The 23290-nt window shown below is 50.0% G+C and overlaps 1 protein-coding gene and 2 pseudogenes across 1 annotated transcript in view; 1 reads left to right on the top strand and 2 right to left on the bottom strand.

Moving 5' to 3' along the window:
• LOC115485198 (uncharacterized) overlaps nucleotides 1-23290 on the bottom strand; it is a 2106330-nt gene that overhangs the window by 319436 nt on the left and 1763604 nt on the right.
• Nucleotides 1-23290, bottom strand: part of LOC115485058 (serine/threonine-protein kinase pim-1-like) — a 213710-nt pseudogene that overhangs the window by 49484 nt on the left and 140936 nt on the right.
• LOC103825013 (zinc finger protein 208-like) overlaps nucleotides 13203-23290 on the top strand; it is a 742626-nt pseudogene continuing 732538 nt past the window's right edge.

Below are 23290 nucleotides of genomic sequence, written 5' to 3'. Positions count from 1 at the left end.
TCATTTGAAGGGAGGGGATTTACATTTTCCATTTCAGAGAAGGCTTCTCCCTTCCTTAGCAGACACCTGTCTTTTCAAACCAAGACAATTGTTTCTCATCTTGCAGATGCGCAGCTGCTGGGGAGCCCCCTTTTACACCGGGGACCTGGAGAACCATTCCCAGCAATTGGGAAAATCCTAGGTGCTCCATCCACCCATAGATGAGGTCTCCAAATTTACTCAAAAGTGGCTCCAGCTTTTATAGGCCAAGTGACTTGATGATATTTTTAGCCCAGAAACCCCTGCAGCTGATGGCACACTCCACAATCAGCAGGGACACAGCTAGGCCAAAGCCCAGACCTCTGCTGGGAGGCTTTCTCCTCAAACACCCTTCAAACAAACTCCCATTCAAGTCTGTTGGCAAAGTTTCTTAAAATGATTCATTTCTGGCACATAACTACACAGGGGTTATGTGAAAGATTCTAAATCAGCTGCTTTGGAGTCAAAGAGCCAGCATTACGAGTCCTTGTCATCTGTTTGTAGCTAAATCACACTTTGGGGGATTTGAAGGAGTTAGGAAGGAGCAAGAGAGCGGACCTCTGAGTATTTTAGATGATGCCATTTCTTTTCCTTATCTTCTGCATAGACAGGAAGAGTGAGTTTGGCTCCCATCTCCACTGCATGGCACACAAGGCCGCAAGACTTCTAGTTACAAGAGCTTTTAAGGATTTGTTGGCCAATAAGACACTGCCAACAAGAATATCTATGTTTTGGACCCAATCCTTCAATATTTCCTCCTATGGACTCATGCTACAGTGTCAGCTTCCTTAGCCAACCAACCATGTTATGACACACAAACCTACAGCACTGCATCCTAAGCTTCTTGTTTACCATTGTAACTATTATTTTTTCTAAATCTTGAATTCTACAATTTAAGATTTCCTCCGCTTCAACTTTCCTCCACGTGTCTCTGCTATAAACTATAAATCCACATTCTCGCTTCTGGCACCCAAGTTTGGAAGCCCTTTCCAAGGTCTCAGATCAAATCCTGTGTTTAATTCTAAGCTCTGCTGATAAGACCAAAGGTCTGAGAATTCCCTGCATTTTGGTTTCCAACAACACTGATGCTTTTAGTTCCAGAGTGCCCAGGATCTGTCTTGCAAGTCAGCTCCAGCAGGATCAAGGCAGCTGCCAGGGGGCTGCTTATGGCCTCTGACACCCAATTGCTCAGGGCTTCCTGGTGCCCCAGCCCCTCAGGGTCTCCCCCAGCCCAGCCAAGCTGCCCGGCAGCAGCGCCGCAGCCCCACAGCAGCTCCAGGGGAGCCCCAGCCAGAGGCACCTCGGAGCCCTCAGCAACGCAGGCAGCAGCACACGGGCAGGAGGACACGGATGGTGCTTCCTGCCTGGCACAGGGCTTGTGGCCATCTCCAGGCACCGCTCTCGCAGGGAGCCCCGCAGCTCCGGCCCCTGCCCAGCCACTCTGTTGGCAGCACAAAGGCTTCAGCACAACCACCGAAGGCCAAGGGGCTTCTGGCCATTTTCCCTGCAGCACTGCACAACTGGGCAGCTGGCTGAGCACAAGCACCCCTTTCCCCCTCTTCCCCTATGCCCTGTGGACCCTGAGCAGCAAAGAAAGATCCTGGCAGGCTCTGTATTATAACACAGTCTATATTTACATTGTAAAAGAAAACAAAAAAAAAAAAAAAGAATAGAACATTCTTGAAGAAAAAGAAAATGCCTCCTGACTCAGCAAAAAGCGCCTGTGAATCAGCTCTCCACAGAGCTCCGGCAGGGCAGGCAGCCGAGCTGTGACAGGCGAGGCCATGTCTTCCATGCTCTGCGCACGTGATTTCGGAGCCGCTGGAACATGGAGATTGGAGCCGGGCCTACTGACTTGAGGATGCAGAGTGTTTGAATTGCCAGGCTTCCAATGGCGAGGCTGACATCATTTGTTTGGTCCTCAAGGGCTGCAAGAGAGAGCCATGGTCAGATCCCAGATCTTTGGGGACCCCAGGATAGCCGCTGGCCAAGGCCATGCCAGCTGACTCCTGCCATGGCCAGGAGTGTTATAAATAAGAAGCTTGAGCATGCCAATATTCAAGCAGAAATCACTTTATAATTAATATGGTAAAGTATGAGCAACACAGCTCTGGGTACAGTGGGGGCAGTTTTCCTTTCAACCACACACCGATAGTTGGGGCTTACATGTATTTATACGGGTACTCATAAACTTTCTCAGCAGTTTCTATTCCAGTTTTTAGTCACCAGCAATTTATATTCCCAATTTTTATGTCACTATTTTATACACTATTGTGATCTCAGGATGCGTCCCAAAAAGAAGTAACCCCCAGATGGTTGTTGTAGTTTCCGAGATGTTGGCCCTGGTTTCCGCAAGAATAAAGACAAATCCCATCTGGCGAAGTCCAGCTCCCCAGATGTGGGTCCACCTTTTAATTACAATGACTATAAATCTCATAGCAGTGATGCCCAGCTTCCCTTGGTTGAAATTATAAATCCTTGAGATGATGTTCATCTTCATTTCTCAAGCTGTTTTTCTCTGTTTTGTTAAGGCATGAGGTAAGCATATTTCCTTTATATATATTCCAAAGTTATAGTTTCAAGGATACAAGCAATATTCTAAAATTATACTTCAAAAGGGTTATTATTGCAGCACTCTTTAAGGCCTGACTACAAGCAAAAAGGAATATCCTTAACGCTTTAATTCAAATGCTCCTAAATCAACCAAGGTTAATTTCAAACAAAAGATAGGTTCAAAGGCATTCTTCCATGCTTTACTTTCCTCAGTTATTTTTAGAATTCGCATCAATCCCATTGTCAGCCTCCACACATATCACAATCACAAATACACACATTGCCTGTCTGTACCTGACACAAAACACAGCTTTGTATTTCACAGTGACCCCTCTGCTTGTATAAATTTCCATTTATCTTACTCATTCGTGTCTGGGCTTCAAATCTGGCCAAAACTTTGGAAGGTTTTCTCTTTTTGTCTTATTTCTTTAATTTCATTAATTTGGATATCTTTTCAAATATCTTTTTGGATATCTTTTATCTGAGCTGGTTTCTCAAATTGGCCAACTCCTCCTGTAGCCAATTCAGGGTCTATCACAGCAACCTGTATGGTTTGAATAACTGAGTGGATTAGTCGGATAAAACATGGAATATGGCAAGGTAGAAACAATAGCCCAGCTAATGAACACAGTATCATGAACCCTATTTTCTTCCACCAAGTTCCCCCTCCAAGCATCTGATCCCACCATGAGGCTTGAAGGATGGAATTCCATTTTTGGACAGGGACATAAGCCACCCTTTTGATCTCTGCTGCCAAACCCCTGATGGTTTCTCCGTAATTGTCAATCTCAATGCAGCATTCTGACTCACTGAATTTTCCACACACTGCCCCTTCTTCAGCCAGCAAATAGTCCAATGCTCTTTGATTCTGATACACAAAAGCCCTCACCTGAGTGTGCTGCTGGCTTAACAAGTCCAGGGCCTCCGAGGAGTGATTTGAGACTCTCTCTACCACTGCCTGCAGTCTAATCAACCTGTTCAGCAGGTAAATTGGGGTCCTATATCCCCAGCTTCCATCCTGAGCCCAAGGGGCTGGCCCATAATAATCTATTATTCTTTCTGCCGACCACTCTTCCTCTCCCCATTTTTGGTCCCCTCCAGCCCTAGGAAATTCCAGTTTTAATTATCTTTTTTCTCTGTTCAGGTTTCCATATGAGGGTGCTCCTAACAGGTTACTCTTGGACTTTGGTAGTACAAAGAAGGAGAGTTGTATAATCCCTAAAGTACAGATCCTTTCTATCTATGGGGCAGTTCACTGTAAGCTTTTTGTCCACAAATCCAATATATCAAATATATCCCATTTGGGGCTTTCCATTGGTCATTTACAGCCTCAGGTTTTTCCCAATACATTCTCGAGCTCTCCAGGGATTGTTAAGGGTTACCTCCAAAACTTTTATGCCAGCACAACTTTATCTGGTCATCCCATTCACAATTGTTCTCTTTTATTAGGCTCCAGTATCCAGCAGGAAGTGTTGGCTGCCAAGTTCTGGTATTATTATTGAATTTACTGCTAAAGTAGACATGCAAGGGGTATACCCTACCACTTCAGTATATTTTTTTTCTTCCCTGCTGATGCAAACTGTCCCAATTACTGGATGATTTAAAATCCTCCCCTCAGGTCGTTTCAATGTCTTGGAAATTTGAGTATGGTTCCATTTTAGACATTGCTCTGGAGCTAGACTCTCACCCCTCCATGGCCAATTTTCAGCTGATTTTAATCCCCCACAAATCCAACAGTTGGATAACTCAAATTCTGTGGCAATTTCTTACATTAGGTCTACAAAAAGGTTCTTATTTGAAGTCAGAAAACCCCATCACTATACTGCTGTTCTAGCTGTTTGTATTGTTCAGTTAATTAATTTAGCTTTTCTTGTTCTACTCTTTTCTTTTTTGATTCTGATTCTTGCTTCTGTAGGTTTTGAGTTATTTGTTTCATTCTGCTCTCTGGGTCCACTCCTTCTCTATCCTTTGCTAAACAAAAGAATTTGGTGTATTGCTGTGGTCTTGCCCACAAGGGCTCCAGGATGAGGGAAGAGACGAGAAAGTTGACTCCATGTTTCAGAAGGCTTGATTTATTATTATATGATAGATAATATATTAAAACTATACTAAAAGAATAGAGGAAAGGATTTCACTAGAAGGCTAAGCTAAGAATAGAAAAGGAATGAAAACAAAGTCTTCTCTCAGACCGAGACTGGCCGGACAGGTGAACTGTGATTGGCCCGTAATTGGAAACAGCCAGATGAGGCCAATCACAGATTCCCCCTGTTGCATTCCACAGCAGCAGATAAGAATTGTTTACAGTTTGTTCCTGAGGCCTCTCAACTACTCAGGAGGAGAAAAATCCTAAGGAAAGGATTTTTCATAAAACATGTCGGTGACATCTTGCAAACAAATTTGTTCATCATTATCCTTGAGAAGATTGGTTAACACGGGCCCATCATTGGGAGAAACCTTGTGACCATATTTTAAATTTTCTCTAATCCAGTATAATTTGCCACCCATAGTGCACCCCTTTAATTGGCTGTGGTCATAGCACACTTCACTAACATGGGAATGTGCCATAAATACTGATTCCATTCTTCTCCCAATCCAGACAGTAGGATTGCATTTGTCACAGACAGCCGGAGCAATGGGCTCTGATCCTGCAGCTCGCTCATGGATTATGTGGAGTTCAGGAGTGAGGCTATTAAGGCCCATTGCTTGGCATGCAATGATCAATACAGTGAAAATAATCCTCAGGGGGTTTAACTTTCTATCTCTCTCAAGGCCCCTTGGGTTGCATCAAAGGGCCAAGATGTAGATCCTCTCGGTAGCAGAGTTTGTACCTTGGGATTTAGTCACTGATATCTTTTGTTTCATTTTTGCCTTTTGCCTCATGAGCCTTCAGCTCTCTATTTATCGAGGGTGTGGCACAATTCTTTTTAATTTCAGCTGGTTGGCCCCTGAGTTCTTGGGATGTGCGGCTACAATAGGGTTGGTGTCTGTGCCTCCCTTTCTTCCAGTGATGCTTAGCTTCCTGCCACTCTTTTGCTTTAATTTGCTACTCGTCAGGTATCCAATTGTGTCCGATCGGCTGTGTGTCTCTGTCGGACATGCGTGGGGTGGTTCGCGTGGGACGGTTCGCAGGCAGCCCGCGATGAACAGACGAGTCTGGACTCCTCTATAGTTCAGTCTTCAGGTTGTTTATTAAAACTTATCTCTAAGGTTTTTGTTCTGCCCAGCCGAGATCTGACCAGCAAGGCAGCCACAAGCACTCTCTGCCCCTTTCGGGCGGTCGCACATTCTTATACTGATAATTGCGTATGTGATATTTACAATTTTTCTCCAATACCCATCACCTTTATTAAACAGTGCACCTTTAGTATGAACCAATCTAAAATGCACACATCACAGAGAAGATGGATGACAAGAAGAAGGAGAAAAGCCACGAGGTCGGGCCTGAATCCTCCATCTTGCCTCCATTAGACCCCCCCTGTACCAAAATCTTAAAACCTATATTCTATTCTATAAAAACACCTGCCCTACACCATTCAAACCTCTGAAACTTCCATATCCTCATGCTTTGATAGCACGACCCTTGAAGGGTCAAAATCAAGCCACCAGGTGCCCTTGGCTACATTCCAGGACTTCTGAGCCCCCCAAGGGGTCTCCCTGGGACTCAGAGCATCCGAGGTGATGCGCTGAGTTCCCACACAATTGCCTTTGTCACAATTTTTTTTCTAACTTGGCCTTTGGTACTTTCTGCAAATCAATTCTTGCTCATGTTCCGTGTACCCAGGCTTCCCACCAATGTTTATAACCTGTTTTAATATAGCCTTTCATCACTGCAGCCCACAATGTTTTATCAGTTTCTTTTTCTATTTTGTTTTATACAATTACAGCAGAGAGCAGTAGGGATCTGTCCCCTTGGTAGGTTTGTATACCACAATTCTTGACACTCTATACACTTAAAACAACCCCATGGATAACACTTACAGTTTGGAGTAGTACATTCTACCTCTCATGAGTAAAACTGGTTTTGCAGCTTAAGGTAGGAGCGTCTTTGTGACATACATCAGTCTCTCTTTACTTTCAGTTCTCTGGGGGTAGATGCAATTCTCCACTGGGATTCAGCGGGGTCTCTGTCAGTGGTTCCGCTGCTCCTTTGACCCACGACGCGCGGGTCCAGCCTTTTCTGCAGTTCAGACAGCTGTGTCGGTGGGCAGCAGAGTTCAGGATGGACCTTCCCACCCAGGGGACAAACTTTCTTCCTTCCAGCTTTTAATTAGCACACACTCACCCAGATTAATTCGATGTATGCTAAAGCCTAGAGGGGCTGATTGAGCAATTACCCCTTTTTCCCTTAGTTCTAGGACATGTTGTCCCATCTTCTGGATGTATTTTTGAATAGTCATATCTGCTACGACTACTGATGGTTGGGGTACTTCCTGGGAATAGGGCATTCCATAAAGCATCTCATATGCAGAAAGCCCTGTATCTGCATTTGGAAGTGTTCTTGTAGTAAGTAATGCTAGAGGTAAACATTTTTATCAGGGCATTTTGGTCTCAATCATCAATTTTCTTAATTGCTGTTTTTATAGTTTGGTTCATTCTTTCCACCCTCCCAGAGCTCTGGGAGTGCCAAGGGGTATGATATTCCCTGGAAATACCCCTGGCTTGTATTACTCCTTTTATAATACTGGAAGTAAAGTGGGAGCCCTGATCAGAATCAATGGCCCTAATAACCCCAAATCAGGGAATGATTTGTTCCAGCAATATTTTAACTACAAACTTTGCCATGGCTCTGGCAACTGGGTAGGCCTCCACCCAATGAGTCAGTTGATCTACTAATACTAACAAGTATTTCTATCTGCCCACCTTTGGTAATTCAGTATAATCCACCTGAACCCTCTCAAATGGTCGGTAGGCTTTTCCTACCATTGTTTGGAGCTTGTCTCATCACCTTTTTGTTAACTTTTTGACAAGTCAAACACCCCTGTGTTATTTGTTTTGCTACCTCAAAAATTCCAATACATCCATAATATTTTAAAAATGATCACATAAGGCTTTTGTTCCCCAATGAGTACGTTGGTGTAACTGGCTTAGAATCCTTTGAGCATAATGCTTAGGTACAATCTTTCTTCTATCTGGGAGTACCCATTTTCCCAGCTCTTTCTTAGCTTCTATTTTTTTATAGCTTCTTCTTCTTGAATACTATAGCTTTTTGGCAGTTCCTCTTGAATTTCCTCTACAGTGTTCAGCTGGATCAGTTTCTTCCCTTGAATGTTAATCAACCCTCTTTCCATCCAAATTTTTCCAAATGTGTATACAATTCCAAAAGCATATTTTGAGTCTGTATAGATAGTCCCCACCTTATCCTTCAAAAGTTCTAAAGCTCAGTACAAAGCAAACAATTCACAAGCTTGAGCTGACCTGCTGGGACTGATTTTTTCTCTTTCTATTACAGACATGTTTTCCCCTTCTACAATAGCATATCCTGATTTTGTTTCCTGTCTATCACCCTTGATGAGCCATCGACAAAATATTTTTCCCCACTAGATAACTGTCTCACTCAAATCTGGTCTCACTTTTGTTTGAAATTCAAATAATTCTGAACAGTTATGAGCAAGCTCTTCAGTTGGCTCCCCATAGAGAAATTGTGCAGGGCTCTGAGCAGGAGTGACCTTAAGTTCCAGTTAAGGGGAATGTATCAAGACAGCTTCATGCTTTAAAATCTGGCTATCAGTGAGCCACTTCTCTGGTTTTTGATGTAATATGCTTCTAACGTTGTGGGGGGTATATACTACTAACAGAGCTCCAAATGTAACTTTCTTCGCTTCTTCTACCAGAAGAGCTGTTGCTACTATAGCTTGTAAACATACTGGCCATCCCCTACTCACAGGGTCCAGTAATTTTGAATAACACCCCACTGGCTTTCTGTCTCCTCCCCAGTCCTAGGTAAGCACTCCATAAGCAGTTTGCTAGATCACTAATATACAATTTCCCTTTTGATTCAAGTAATACTTGTTCAATAATGGGAACCTTAAAGGCCTCCCTTTTTGCTCCAATTATTTGAGCTGTTTTCCTGCTGATTTTGCATCCCTTTGGTAATCTTTGCACTGTTGATCTTTCAGCCCCTGTATCTACTAAAAATGTAACTTCTTCACCTTGGGGACCTATTTTTAATTTTACCAAGGGCTCCTGTGATGTTCTGGTCCCTCATAAATAGAGCCCCTGATACCTCTTATCCTCTACAAACAGTTCTTGATCTGCCTCTCGCACATCCTGTTACATGTCCTTCCATACCACAGTAAAAGCAGGTAGGTCTTTTTGAACCCTTACCTGGTATTTTTCTGGTAGTTTCAGCATCCCCTAAAGATGCATCACCCTTCTGAACCTCTTTTACTGCAGCTGCGAAAACCTTAGCTTGAACTTTCACCTTCTCTTCATCTCTTTGCACATAAACTTTCTGTGCTTCCTTAACAATTCTTGCACATCTCTCTCCTGCCATCTAACTTTTCAAGTTTCTTTCTAATATCCTCCCATGATTTTTCCACAAACTGAGTTTTGATTAACGCTTCCCCCACAGCTGTATCAGGATCCAATCCTGAATACATCTGTATGCTCCTCCTTATTCTTTATCATTTTCTCTTTGCTTTTTCCTCTCCTGGTTTCCCATTCATTCCACAATTTTAACATTACCTCAAGGGGGCTGTCCTGGGTATATCTGCCAAAGTGCTTTCTTATTTTCCGGTACCTTCAGTACCTCTATTTTCCTGCTGGTTTTTACAAGCTCCTGGGTTTTTGCTTTGGCATTTACCCATTTTATCCTAACAGGTGTTCCCTCACTCACCTCAACCACACTTGTTCAGACCTTGGTCCCTTCTTGTCAAGGATTTCTCTAATAAAAAGTTCCTTCTACCAGTACCGCCTCCCGCCTTCGATTTTCTAAGAATAAAATCCCCTTAACTATTATTTCTTCTCACCCCCAACCTTTTATACACAGGAAATCCTCCTTCACTCGCTTCCTTCCTTCACCTGCCGCTCCCCTCGCGGGGAGATGAAACCAAGGTGAGAAGAACTCCACGATCGCTCCGTGACTGGGTCACATCTCACACACACACCACTCACACTCTTACACACCTACACCCGTTCTTATCCCCCCTAACCAAGCCATACTTACAGCCTCCTTTTCTCGCCTGGGCCTTCGTGCACGGGTAATTGCAGGTGAATTCACTGCAGTGTAGTCTGGGAGCTCAAAATTCTTTGCTCATAATTTACCCTAAGGATTTCCAATTCCCTGAGAGATTCCCTGGTCACTCAGGGCCGCCTGAGGCAGAAGCCTCCAAGGTGGGGCACCTCCCTGAGATCAGGAGTCTCCCTCAATGGATTTGGAAATTCCCAGCCAATGCACAAAAATCTGTTATAAATAAAAAGCTTTACTATGCCAATATTCAAGCAGCAATCAATAATTAATTAATATGGTAAAGTATGAGCAACACAGCGCTGGTACAGTGGGGGCAGTTTCCCTCCAACTGCACACCGATGGTTGGGGCTAACAGGTATTTATAGGGGTACTCATAAGCTTTCTCAGCAGTTTCTATTCCAATTTTTACTCATCAGCAGTTTATATTCCCAATTTTTACATCACAATTCTATGAAATATTGTTATTTAGTTTTTCTCAGGATGCGTCCCAAAAAGGAGGATCCCCAGATGGAGGTGGTGATTTCCACAAGAATAAAGACGAATCCCATCTGGCGAAGTCCAGCTCCCCAGATGTGGGTCCACCTTTTTGATTACAATGACTTTAAATCTCATAACAGTGATGTCCAGCTTCCCTTGGTCGAATCTATAAATCCTTGAGATGGTGTTCATCTTCCTTTCTCAAGCTGTTTTTCTCTGTTTTGTTAAGGCATGAGGTAAGCATATTTCCTTTATATATATTCCAAAGCTATAGTTTCAAGGATACAAGCAATATTCTAAAATTATACTTCAAAAGGGTTATTATTGCTGTGCTCCTTAAGGCCTGACTACAAGCAAAAAGCAACATCCTTAACGCTTTAATTCAAATGCTCCTAAATCAACTAAGGTTATTTGCAAACAAAAGATAGGTCCAAAGGCCTTCTGCCATGCTTTACTTTCCACAGTTATTACTGAAATTCACAACTGTCCCATTGTTGGACTCCACACATATCCCAATCACAAATACACACATTGCCTGTCTGACCCTGACACAAAACACAGCTTTGTATTTCACAGGCACTCGCAGCCCTTGGTGTGCCCAGGCCCTTCCTGCAGTCCCCCAGTGCACCCACCGTGTCATGGCCCTACCTGACAGCCTGACCTGCACCCTGCAGAGCCCTGGCTCGGGAGAGTGGGCTACTGTGGGCAGAAGCCATTGGCCAGATGGACACAGCCAGGGACTTGTGGGCAGTGGCTCCTTGTGCAGCATCAGACTGGGCATGGGCGGTGTCTCTCTCAGGGCTCTGCCTTTGTTGCGGTGCGCGGCCAGTTTCCTGTTATGTTATCTCCCCTATTTTGTATTATTTTCCCCATTTTGTAATGTTCTCCCAGTTTTAGCCCCATATTTAGTTCGATGGTTATGCCCTGGTTCCCCCTTTTCCTCGGATGGTACCCTCCCTGTCCGGGCACGCTGCCAACGCCTTGTCTCCACCCCCGTTCCTCTGGCAACCCCCCATTTTGTTACATTTTTCTCCCCTCCCAGGCCCTGTCCATCTCCCAGGGCCCTGCCCATCCTTCCAGAGACTTCTCCGTTCCCCAGGAAGTGATTGGGCAGGTGCTCTGGGCCCCTCCCTGGCTTGGATATCATTCGTTGCTTTACGCGTCTGTCATGTGCAATACCCCTCCTCAGTTTTCCCTCATTGGTTCTTGTAATGTATCCCTATCTATGTTCCATCCCCTTCATAAGTTGCTGTAACTGTCCCTCCTTGCCTTTGCCTGGTTGGATTTCCCCTTGGAGACAATAAAGCCCTCTGAACTGCACCAGCCAGGTGAAGGTCCTCTTTTCCCTGTGCTTCCTTCGATCATCGCTGCTCCTCACGCTGCTTCAGCCTGCTGTAGGCGCTGCCTGGACGCTCCTGGCTTGCCTGGGTAGTGCCCCCCGCTGCTAGCCGCTGCTTTGTGCTCCACCGCTAGCCGGCATTTCCTCCTCCCCACCGTGTGGGGAGTCGAGTGACTTTTCAAGCAGCAGTGCAGCATGCCTTGGCTCTGGGTCTCTTTTGCGGCTTCCCCAATGACACAGGCAGTGGATCCATCTCCCCTCAGCATGTTTGCAGGGGATGGGGGAGCTGAGTGGGGCAGGGGCACCATGGCAGAATTTGGACATGCACAGTAACCCAAATGAGTTTGAGAAGTGGGAGACAACGTCATCTGACAAGCTGATGAGGTCCCACAAGGCCAAGTGTCAGGTGCTGCATCTGACTTGGGGCAGACCCTGAATCCTGGATTCATCCAGGCCAGAAGAGACCTTCAGATCTGTCCCTTTGGTGCTGCCTCCCTGGCTGCTCCCAGCACCTCCAGCAGCAGCACTTGGCTGGCTCTTGGCCTTGCCTATACCCACTTCCAGCAGGGCTGGCTGGAGGGGAGCACCTGCAGCCCAGCCCCTGTGGGCAGTGTGTGCCTGCTGTGGGTGGGCTCCAGAGGGGAATGTCCTTGCAGCAGCAAGTGCCACAGAGAGCCCAGAGCCAAAGAGTCTCTCCCCTGCAGGCACTGCTTCTTGTGGGCATTGAAATATTTCCAGAGCTGGAGTGGGCTGATGGCTGTTCCTCATGCCACCCAAAAAGAAGCTGATGGTTGGATATTATTGGAGAATTTCTCTCCAGTTGAGCCTGGCAGGGGTTTTTTCCAGGTGGAAGCTGCTCCCTGATGCCTCCCCCAAAGTCTGTGTGTTTCAACACTTTCTTGATGCTTCTCAAATGAGAAGAAATTCCTGGGGCAGCAGCAGGATTTACCTCTCACCAGAAAATACTGTTACCTAAGTTGGTTTTCCAGTCCATCCAGCTCTTACAGTGGGTATCCTGGCATGTGTCCAAACCCTAAAGATGTTCATATCCCCAAAGGTTGACAAAGGGTTTTTCCTGTTGTTAAGACCTGGAAGCCTTTGAGGTTTACAAATATAAGGCAGAGTCATTGCCAGGTGCTGTACTGTGTTTATAGCAGTCTTTTAATAAGTAAAAAAAATTAGAGATGGACCATGACAGGAAAATAACTTGCTGCAGGAAAAATTCCTCAAGGCCCAGTTTGGATGTGCAGCCCCCATTTTCCCAGTTTGCCTCTCCTTTGGCCCGGGCCGGGTTCCCCCTGCCCGCAGCGGCTGGGAGCAGCCGAGAGCCCCGCGCTGCCCATCCCGACCTGTCCCGGCTCCATCCCCGCTCCAGCCGCGGGCTGCGAGGGCTGCGGGAACTGGAACGAGGGTGTCTGGGCTGCTGGGGGAGGAGGAGGGAGGGAGGGAGGCGGGGATGGAGGGGGAGAAGGAGGAGGGTTAGGGAGGAGGAGGAGGGGAGAGGAAGAGGGGGATGAAGGCAGAGAGAAGCAGGATGGAAGGAGGAGAGGAGGTGGGGTTAGCAAGGAGGAGGAGAAGGATGGAAGGGGGGATGGAAGAGGAGAAGGTGGGGATAAGACAGAGGAGGAGGAGGAGAGGGGATGGAAGAGGAGGAGCGGGAGGAAGAGGAGGGACAAAGGCGGATCGGGCTGAGCAGGCGGAACCACGCGCTCGAGCCCTGCCTGAATTCGCAGCGCCCACCTGTGGGATCATCGCCCCCCCCATGGCGCAGGTGAGCGGGGAGGGGGAGCTCAGCCCAGATATCCCGGGGGGTGCCTGGGTGGGGTTTTTCAGGGGATGTTTGGAGTAAGAAGTGCAAGGCTGAGCGGAAAAGGCCCCTCGGGGGGACATCGGGGGGGGGTGGTGGCGGCTGGCGGCATAGGCAGCCTGGAGGAGCAGAGCCCTGTGTCCCCCAGGAGCCCAAAGTGGGGAGCCCAGAGAGGGGGGAGCGCTGCTGTTGGCGGGAGCCTCAAGAGGCTGGAGAGGGGCGGGGGGACTCCTTGGAGCCCCTGCAGTCCCGAGCAGAGAATGAGGGGAGAAGGGACCCCAGGAGCCCAAACATCCCCGACATCCCGAAATGGGGACAGCGGAGAGGGGGAGTGGGTCCCCGGGGATGCCCTGGGGGGATCTCCTTCCCCCTGCCTGTGGCACGGAGGCAAATCCCATCCTGTCCTTGTCCTTCCTCCCCCAGAGCAGGAGCTGAGCATGGAGAGCAGGGAGTACAAATCCCCGGGGCAGAACCTGGTGGCAGAGGCCGTTTTGAGCGGCTCCACGGTGCAGGAACCCAACGGGGAGGAAAAGCCCCGGAGATCCCGCACGAGGAGGGGCTGCAAACGCAGATCACGGGGATCTGAGGGGGAAAGAGCCAGCCTGGGCCGGGAAGGCGGCCGGAGATGGAGCCAGAGCTCGGACCTGGTGCTCCATGAGCAGGTCTGTGATGGGGAGAAGCCCCACACGTGTGAGGAGTGTGGGAAGAGCTTCAGGTGGAACTGCCACCTGATCAGGCACCAGAGGATCCACACAGGGGAGCGGCCGTACGAGTGTGATCAGTGCAGGAAGAGGTTTCACACCAGCTCCAATCTCCTCCAGCACCAGCGCACGCACACAGAGGAGAGGCCCTTCTGCTGCCCCAACTGCGGGCAGGGCTTCAGGCGAAATGACCATCTTGTGTTGCACCGACAAATCCACACTGGGGAGAGGCCCCACAAGTGTGGGGAATGTGGGAAGAGCTTCAGCCAGAGCTCCAACCTGATCAGCACCAGAGGACCCACACTGGGGAGAGGCCCTGTGAGTGTGGGGAGTGTGGGAAAAGCTTCAGCCAGCATTCCACCCTGATCCTCCACCAAAAGATCCACACAGGGGAGAGGCCCTACGAGTGTGATAAATGCAGGAAGAGGTTTAAGAGCAGCTCCTGTCTCCTGCTGCACTACCGGGTTCACAGAGAGGAGAGGCCCTTTCACTGCCCTGACTGCGGGAAGGGATTCAAGCACAACTCCATCCTCATCACCCACCGGCGCATCCACACTGGGGAGAGGCCCTACGAGTGTCCCCAGTGTGGGAAGAGCTTCTCAGACAGCTCTAGCCTGACCCAACACCAATGGAGGCACCGGTAAGGGAAGCCCTGCGAGTGCCCCAAGTGCGGGAAGAGCTTCGTGCACTGCTCCAGCTCCATCCCCCACTGGAGGAGCCATGTTGAGCAGAGCCCTGCTCACCCACATTCCCTGTGAACCATGTTGGGAACACATCTGGATGCTTCTCCTGTTGGTTTGGCCTTAATTTTCTTCTGATTCACCTTCATCCATTAAAAACACCACAAACAGGATTAAATAAATGAAATTGATCAAAGATATCTAAAGTCCCACCATTTCTCAGGTGTTTGAGTAGGAATTTAGGATTTGGGGACATATTCTGTGTGGAGTGCTCCTGTTGCTAACAAGCAGGAATTTGATCTCACCCTTCTTGTGTTGCTAAGATCTCCTGCCCTGGCCCAAACCCAAACTCCACCCCTGGCATACCCTATAAAAACCCCATGGCCCTGCCTTTGCCCTGTTTTTTGGTGACAGAAATGAATTCTGGAGCTCTCTGAAACCAAGCACCGTCTCGTTTGTTCTTGGCACCGGCAGCTGCAGCCTCCCTGGACACCATGAACTCTGGAGAATGGGGGCAGCCAGTGAGGACAGGTCCTGGATTGCAAGATAAGTGTGTGTTGTGTTTGCCACCTGTCAGAGGTGGGGCAGTTATCTTCTGTGCATTGGGCAGTTTATCTCTTCCACAGCCAGTCCTCCCTCCAGGAGATACCTGCTGTTTATGGGCCATTGATTTACAGGAGAGTGAACATGTTTTTCACAGGCAGCTTCACAGAAACTGGAAAACGTGGGGGTTCCCCGGAGGGGGCACCGCTGATCCAGGGCATTGAGGCGCTGCCTGCAATCGTCCATAACCGCCCCTAAGAAGCCTCCAGGGCTTACCCTCCGTGAGCTGCAGCAGACGTGTCGGGAAAGGTGACAAGAGCCTGTGGAATGGTCCTTGTTGCAGGCAGATTAGCCACTTGTAGCTCTTCAAAACTCCCTCCTGTGAAAAATGAAAAAACTTAAACCATTCCTATATGTGAAAAACACGTTCACTCTCCTGTGAAAATGTAAAAAGTTTAATAAAGGACAGTGGGAGACCAGGACCATGGAGCAAAGGTTTTTATGGCCAGGTGCATCTTGGCAATCAGCCAGGAGCACCCTGTTACCTTCGGGGATCCCCCTAAAATACCTTTTCCCTTACAGCAGCCTGTTGCATATTCATAGACCCTCGTGCATATCCATAAACTACTTTACATATTCCAGGAACTGTTCTACATGGCGCCTCCTTGGGTCTGCCTTTTCAGAGCATGTGTGTTTCTTGGCTGTGGTTTTGGCTCCTTCTCTTTATCACCTCCAGTTTTTGGGCCTTGGTCCACTCTGCCTTCAGACGGGGAGTGCTGATAGTTGGCAGATCTGTACAGGTGTCCTCATCCTGTGTGCATTGGATGTTATCCCATCCCAGCAGGCATTTAACACAAGCAGCTATTTCATGAAGCTTAATTAACAACAGAAATAAAAGCTGTATCTTTACAACAAAGTTGCTTTAACATCACAGATAGAAAATCCATTTTAATATTTGCTAAAAGTCAATATTATAATATGTATCTATAGCATTGCCCTTATCTTTCCTTACCCTTTTGTTCCCAAGAGTGCAGCAAGGAGTGAAAACTGCCAGCACGGCACAGGGTTGCTGCCATTTCTCCATCACCCCGTGTCCCTCTCCCGTATGAGCCTGAATGAGAGATGTGCGACTCCAGGCAGCTCTCCAAAATGCAGTTTATTGTATCCAAGATGTTACAGCAGTCCAGGGTCTGGTGACAGAGCCTGTGCCTATGGCTGTCAGCTCCAGCTGCTGGCAGGCCTGGAGACCCTTTAGGTTTGGTTACAGTGCATTATATACTCTGCTTTGCCGAGCATCTTAACACAAAGAACCAATCTTTACTTTTATCTATAGCCTATCATAACTCCTGTAATTACCATATTCATGTTACTATTCTCCAGTCAATAAAAGTTAGTACCTTACAGTTTAAGCTAGAAGTTGTTTTTCAGTTTCCTTGCAGTGGAAAATTCTGAGAGCTTTTTTCTACTTGCAACTTTGCTGACTTGTTTGCCTGTGCTTTCTTCCTGCTTGGTAAAAACATCTTCTTGTTTGAGGTGGGTTTATCCTTTGCTCTAAGCCATAAAAACCACTTCTAACTAACATACCCTTGGCCTTCTTAGTTATCCAGTAAAACTGGCTCAGCAATTCTTTTCTTCTGTATCCAAACTTTCTTCCATCTCTATTCTTTCATCAGACTCTACGTTTAAAAATCTTTCTGTCATGCACACATATCTGTTAAAGTTTCTTGTCGAACTTTCATCCTTCCCAACACTCTGTGCCACCCTGTCTCTCTTTTCCTGAGGGCAGAACAAGGGACAGAATCCATCCAGAGGTGACATGGGAGCGCTGCCGTACTCTCTCCGTCCTCCTTTCCCCCCGTCTTTCCATGTCCCCCTTCCCTGCCTGTCACTGCTGAGTCAGAAATGACACGGATAAATGAGTGACACACTCCATGCATCTTCAGAAGGCCAATATCATCTTTATTAGGAAACCCATTTTTTTGTACTCAATCTCAATACAGGTGGACCTGATTGGTTATTTTACATTTCACATGATTGGCTAACTAAGAAAAGACCCCCTTGGGGTAAACGGTCCATGAGGAAAACAATTGTCACAAACACCCTGCGAGGTTGTTCAGAATTCTTCATCTCCAGCTCCCTAATGTTTCCCAGACGGATCCATGGGAAATCTGACCTGGATTGTGTATCCACACCTACCCTGGGAAGGTGACGGCCGCGCCTTCTCGGGCCCTCCCTCTAGAAATGGCGATTACCACACTGTTTAAGGTTCCCCTTTTTCCTGCCCAAGTCCTTCTTTTCCTGTCCCCAACCTCCCCTTCCCCCCTGCTGTTGGAACCCAGGGCACAGGGAATGTCTCCCTGCCTGTCCTGAGAAGTCCTGATCCCCAGGAGAACACTGCTTTTAACTTTTGTCCATGGAGAAAGCTTCCAGGACTTTGGGATGAATTGGAATCTACGAGTGTGTGAAATAGAGAGTAGTGTAGTTTATCACAGGGTGAAAAACTGAGAGCTTTGGGTTTTTAGTATGAGGGTGGATAGAAGGGAGGATTTTGGGCATTGCCTGATCTCCTTCTTGTTCTTCATCTGCTCCATTTTCTGCTGTGCTGGGAGCACAGGGTGATTGGTTGGAAAGAGCTGCAATGCAGATGCTGAGTGGTAAACAAAGAACTGGTAGAAAGGTAGAAACAAAATGCGTTCTAAGAGTTAATTGGACAAAATTGTTTTAAAAGACCTTGAACCTGTGTGTCCTGTGACTTTGGTGCCTTCTCTTTGTACGCTAAGTCTGGTGTGCAGACGGCCTGCTGAACTTTTGGTAAGAGAAAAATAAACAACAGCCTGAAGACTGAAAAAACCAAAGGTCCCGTTTGTTTCTCAATCCTGGCACAGAACTTTTTAGGGGTGTCCCCATCAGGGGATCCTCAGGGGGGTTTTCACACCTCCCTCCCTCCCCCCTTCCTGCCCTGCTGCTCAGCCCCACTCCAAGCCCTGCACACGGGGCCCTCGCTGCTTCACAAAAGGAACCAAAATTACCCCAAATCCACCCAAAATTACCTCAGAACCCATCCTGAGGGGCTCTAGGGGAAATTTGAGGGGGGTTTTGAGGGCATTTGGGCAGATTTTGGCTGGGTTTGAATCCTACGCCAAATTTTGTGTCCAGGAGGTACCAAAACGATCCCAAATCCACCCAGAATCGACCCAAAATTATCTGAAATTACCCCAAAATTACCTTCAAATCCATCCTGAGGAGGTTTGGGGGAGATTTGGAGGGATTTTAGGGGGGCATTTTGAGTGGGTTTCAATCCTATGCCCACTTTGGCATCCATAATGTACCAAAACTCCCCCAAAAAATCCACCCAAAATTACCTGAAATGAATGAAAAATTCATCCTGAGGGGGTTGGGGGAGGTTTGGGTGGGGTTTGAGGGGATTTGGGGGTTTTGGGGGGGATTTTAGGGGTTTTTTGGCAGTCATCATCATCCAAAAAACAACACCCCATGCCAAAGCCGAGACCAAACCCTAAGGTTTGCCCCTCGTGAAGAGGAGATCAAAGAACTGCTCCCCTTCTGGGGAGGAGATCAAAAGCCAGAGGAGAATGAGCTATTACCTCACTAGGTTAAAACGTATTCATTTAATCAAGTATCATCATCTCTGTAACTTTATCCTTTGTGATTAAGTCTCTAATGCTTTTCTATTCCTTGTTAATTTAGCTGAATAATATTCATTTTGATTTTGTAAACTATTAAGCCATATTCTTGATGTTATATATGAGGTCCCATGTCTCTAATTTAATAAACCACAAACTTAAAATTTAGCAGCAGTTTTAACTGAGATAAAATAATACAATCAAATAGAATCCAGTAGTTACAAAAAGAAATTTAGCAGTGGTTTGGATAAAGCATAAGCAAAACCGATTGATTGGGGTATGGGGAGGGCTTCCCACCCTGCCTCACGTGCAAAAGGCAAAAGGATCCAAACACAACTTATGTACTGTGTGCTAATACACATTCAGGAGGCCAAAAGTTTGGAAAGGGATTGAAAGAAACGCTCTGATAATGACGATGACAAAAAAAAAAAAACAAAACCAATTTATTTTTGACAGAAATGAACACTGGATGCCCTCCAGCCCCCCGAGCCTGGCAGGCCGAGTGGTGCCGTTCCCATGGCATGAGGTGCTGGCAACCTGCAGAGAGAAACCAGAGAGCCACGGTCAGTTGCAGCAGGCTCCTGTCCCCCTGTCCCACCATGGCCTGTGCCTGGGCCAGGCTGCTGGCTGAGCTCAGAGCCCAAACCTCCCGACCCATTCTCTGTTTTTAGAGAAGGGCAGCATAGCAGGCCACGTTCCACATCCTCTGCTTAATCACGGCACAGAAACTCCTCAGCAGCTGCAAGAGCGGGATGCCCGTGTGCCCGCTGCCGCCTGCCCAGAGCCCTTCTGCCAGCTGAGCTGTGGAGCCGGGTGCCCACCTCTGGAGAGCTGCTGCCAGGAGAGGAGCCGATCCCACACCAGGTCCTCGTCCTTCTGGAAGGGGCTGTCCCTGCAGACCGTGGCCCCTGGGGTGCTGGCACTGGATGTGCTCCACAGACACTGCAGGCGCCTCCCTGTCCGGTCCGGGCACCAGGTGAAATCCTCCTGGGGAAAACAGAGAACAATTGCATGGAAGTCAATTCAAAACAAGACCTGGAAACAAGAAGAAGCGCAAAGCATGTCACTGTTTCACAGGCCTGAGGAGGGTCTGACCACTCCATGGGTGAATAAATCTGCCCACGGGTGGGGAAAATCCCCACCTTTCCCACCCGTAAACACGTCCCTTCCTCAAGGGCCTGCAGAGCAGACCAGCTGGGGCATGGCTCCGGAACCCGTCCCCCCACCTCTGCTACCCACCATCCACATGGATGGATGCTTTTGTCAGGCTGGCTGCCCCTGCTTCAGCCCGTGCCAGGCTGGCTGGCAGAAGCTGTCAGCAAGGCCAGCAGCCAGCTCCCCTTTTACAACATCAGTCCCTTGTCACGCCAAAAAGCAGCTCGGGGGCCAGCAGAAATATTAATATTCTCCAGTGTCGCCAAGCGGGGAACCTCCAGCACGGGGCCAGGCCGAGCCCTGCTCTGCCTGGAAGCACCAGCATCCCCCCACCCCTGCCCTGGCTGGGGACTCATCTTGATTTCATCGGGGCGCAGAGCGTGTCCTCCAGGCAGGGGCCGCAGCCAAAGCCAATCGGCTCTGCCCCGCCAGCGGCCAGCTCCAGGATGGTGTTCCCAGCTCCACGTCGGGCTCCAGAAGAACACGCCAGCTGTGCCTCGGCTTGCGGCAACATCATGATGCCATTGACCTGCAGGGGGATGTTTCCCCTGTCCCAGTCCGTGGCACCTTCACTGCACTGCCACCACTTCTCCAATAGGATGGGGAGCTCAGAGCTGCTCCCTCCACAGCTCGCTGAGGACCAGCGGAAGCATCTCCTTGGTTGTGCTCTCTCCTCCACGCTGCAGCCACAGGGAAACACTCCAGGCTTTTCTTCCAGAGCCACGAGACTCGTCCTGCTGGTGCTTGCTGGGCTCCTGGATCCTACTGTGCACAGGGATCCATCTCTGCTGTCTCCTGGGCCAGGCAGGGCTCCTGCAGCCAAGAATGCTCAAAAAGGTCCTCCAGGGATGGCCTGTCTGTGGGGTCCATGCATAAACACCACCTGGCACTCTGTGGAGAGAAACCAGAAACCGCCGCTCAGCGGGACAAGGCTCCTGTCCATGCTCTCCCACATTCCACAGTGCTCAGGCCACACCAGGTGTGCTCAGAGCTGCAGCCAAGAGCTTCCCATTGACCCTCTCTTGCAGAGGACACCAGCACAGAGGCACAGGTGCCACCTCCTCCAGCTGAGCCCAGCAGATCCACCTCCTCACCAGCTGCAAGAGCAGGACGCTTCTGTGCCAGCTGCCCCTCCCAAGCCCGTTTTTCCCCTCATGCCTTGAAGGAGCATCCCCACCTTGAGACACCCGGGCGGGGAAGCAGAGCTGGCCCCGGACGATGTCCTCCTTGGTGTGGAAAGGAAGGTGCCCGCAGACTAGCTCATAGAGCAGGATGCCCAGAGACCAGATGGTGGCTGGCTGGCCATGGTAGCAGCCAAAGAGGATCCACTCCGGTGGGCTGTACTCCGGCGTTCCTATGGGACACGGGCGCAGCTCATCAGGCATATCCTGCTCCCTCCCTCCCTCCTTCACTCCCTCCCAGCCAGCTCCAGTTCCACAACAGCCAGCCCCTGCCCTGCCAAAAAGCAACTTGGCTGCAGCTGGCTGAGGAAGGATTCCCCCTCCTTCCTTCTCTCCCTTTTCCCCCTCTACCAGCAAAGGGGGGAACCTCTGCTGCCCGGCTGGGCCCTGGCTTTGGGCTCACCTGACATCTGGGTGTAGAATGTGTCCTGGAGGATCGTGCCACACCCGAAGTCAATGAGCTTCGCCTCGCCCGTAGCCAGGTCCACGAGGACGTTCTCGGCCTTGATGTCGCGGTGCAGGACGCCGCAGCTGCTGCAGTGCCGCACGGCCTCCAGCACCTGGCGGAACAGCCCCCGCGCCACGGGCTCCGTCAGGAACCGCCGCTCGTCCAGGAAGTACCAGAGGTCCTGACAGCGCTCCGGATGCTCCATGACCAGCGCGAAGCCCTCGGGCACCTCGAACCAGTCCAGGAGCCGCACGACACCGCGGGAGCCAGGCCGCGACACCATCCACAGCAGCCCCAGCTCCAGGGGCACAAGGGCGCCGTTCTGCTGCGGGGGCACCACGATGCCGTCAGCGGGTCCGATGCTGCGCCGCCCCTCGGGCACCCCCTGCCCGGCCCTGCCACTGCTCGCCACCCCACTCACTCCACGCTCGCTCCCCTCGCAGTGTTCTGGCTGCCGCCCTGCCGGGCCTCGCCTTCGCCCCGCCCGGCACGCCCCGCCGGCTCCTCCCGCTGGCCCCGCTCACTCACCAGCCGCGCCCACTCCGAGATGCGGTCCCGGGACACTCGCTTGATGGCTACCTGCAAGCCAAGGCGAGCGGCGGGCTGAGCTCCTCGCCCGTCGCTCGTCCCCCGCCGCCCCCCTCCGACCGGCCCCGTCTCTTACCGGGGCGCTGTCGGCGAGCCGGGTCCCGGAGTAAACGCTGCCGAAGCCGCCGCTGCCCAGCAGCGGACCCTCCCGGTAGAGCTGCTCTAGGGGAGGCTTCTCCGCCCGTGCGGGCGGCACCGCGCTCCCGCTCTTCTGCTCGGGGCACCCGCCCGCCCGGCGCGCTGCTGCTTGCCCAGCCGCCCCGGGCTGCGGCGCCTCGGGGCCGGCAGCCGAGCTGGCGAGAGGCGGAGCTCGGAGCGGGGAAGCAGCCGGCGACGCTGTCAGCCACAGGGCGGGAGCTGTGCGGCAGCGGGGCGGCTGCGGGCGGAACCGCCGCAGGGGCTTCTTTCGGGGCCGGGGCCTCGCCTGCGGCTGGGCCAGAGCCCGCGCCAGGTGGAGCCGAAAGACCGCGCTGCTCCGCCAGCACCAGAGCGAGCGGCTCTTCCAGCGGCGCCACAGCCAGTACGGAGAGAGCCTGGCGGAGGCGGAACCACGGCAGGCCGGGCAGGGGCGGGCACGGGGCGGCCCCGCCGAGGGGCGCCTTGCGGGACGTGGCATGAGCCGGGAGAGGCGGAACACGGACAGCACGGGACGGGACAGGATGGGGAGCAAGTGGAAAGTCGAGCAGAAACCGATCAAGAGAAGCGCTGCTGCTGCTGCTGCTGCTGCTGCTGCTGCTGCTGCTGCTGCGGAGCCGCCGGAGCTCGCGGCCGTTCCTCCGTTGCCCCCAGGAACCCAACGGAGGAGCCGCCGCGCGTCCCAAGGAACGAAAGAGAGAAACAAACAAATCCCACCCCAAAGTCATTCCTATTAGAGATGTAACCAAAGAAAACATTGTAGCAATAAAGAAGAGTGTTGGCTTGTGGCTTCTTTCTTCTTTGTGTGAGACGAAGCATTTAATGGGGAAGAATT

This window comes from Serinus canaria, chromosome 25, assembly GCF_022539315.1.
Source record: "Serinus canaria isolate serCan28SL12 chromosome 25, serCan2020, whole genome shotgun sequence".
Lineage (NCBI taxonomy): Eukaryota > Metazoa > Chordata > Aves > Passeriformes > Fringillidae > Serinus > Serinus canaria.
Note: the sequence above shows the minus strand (reverse complement) of the source record. Positions and strands in the feature narration are given on the sequence as shown.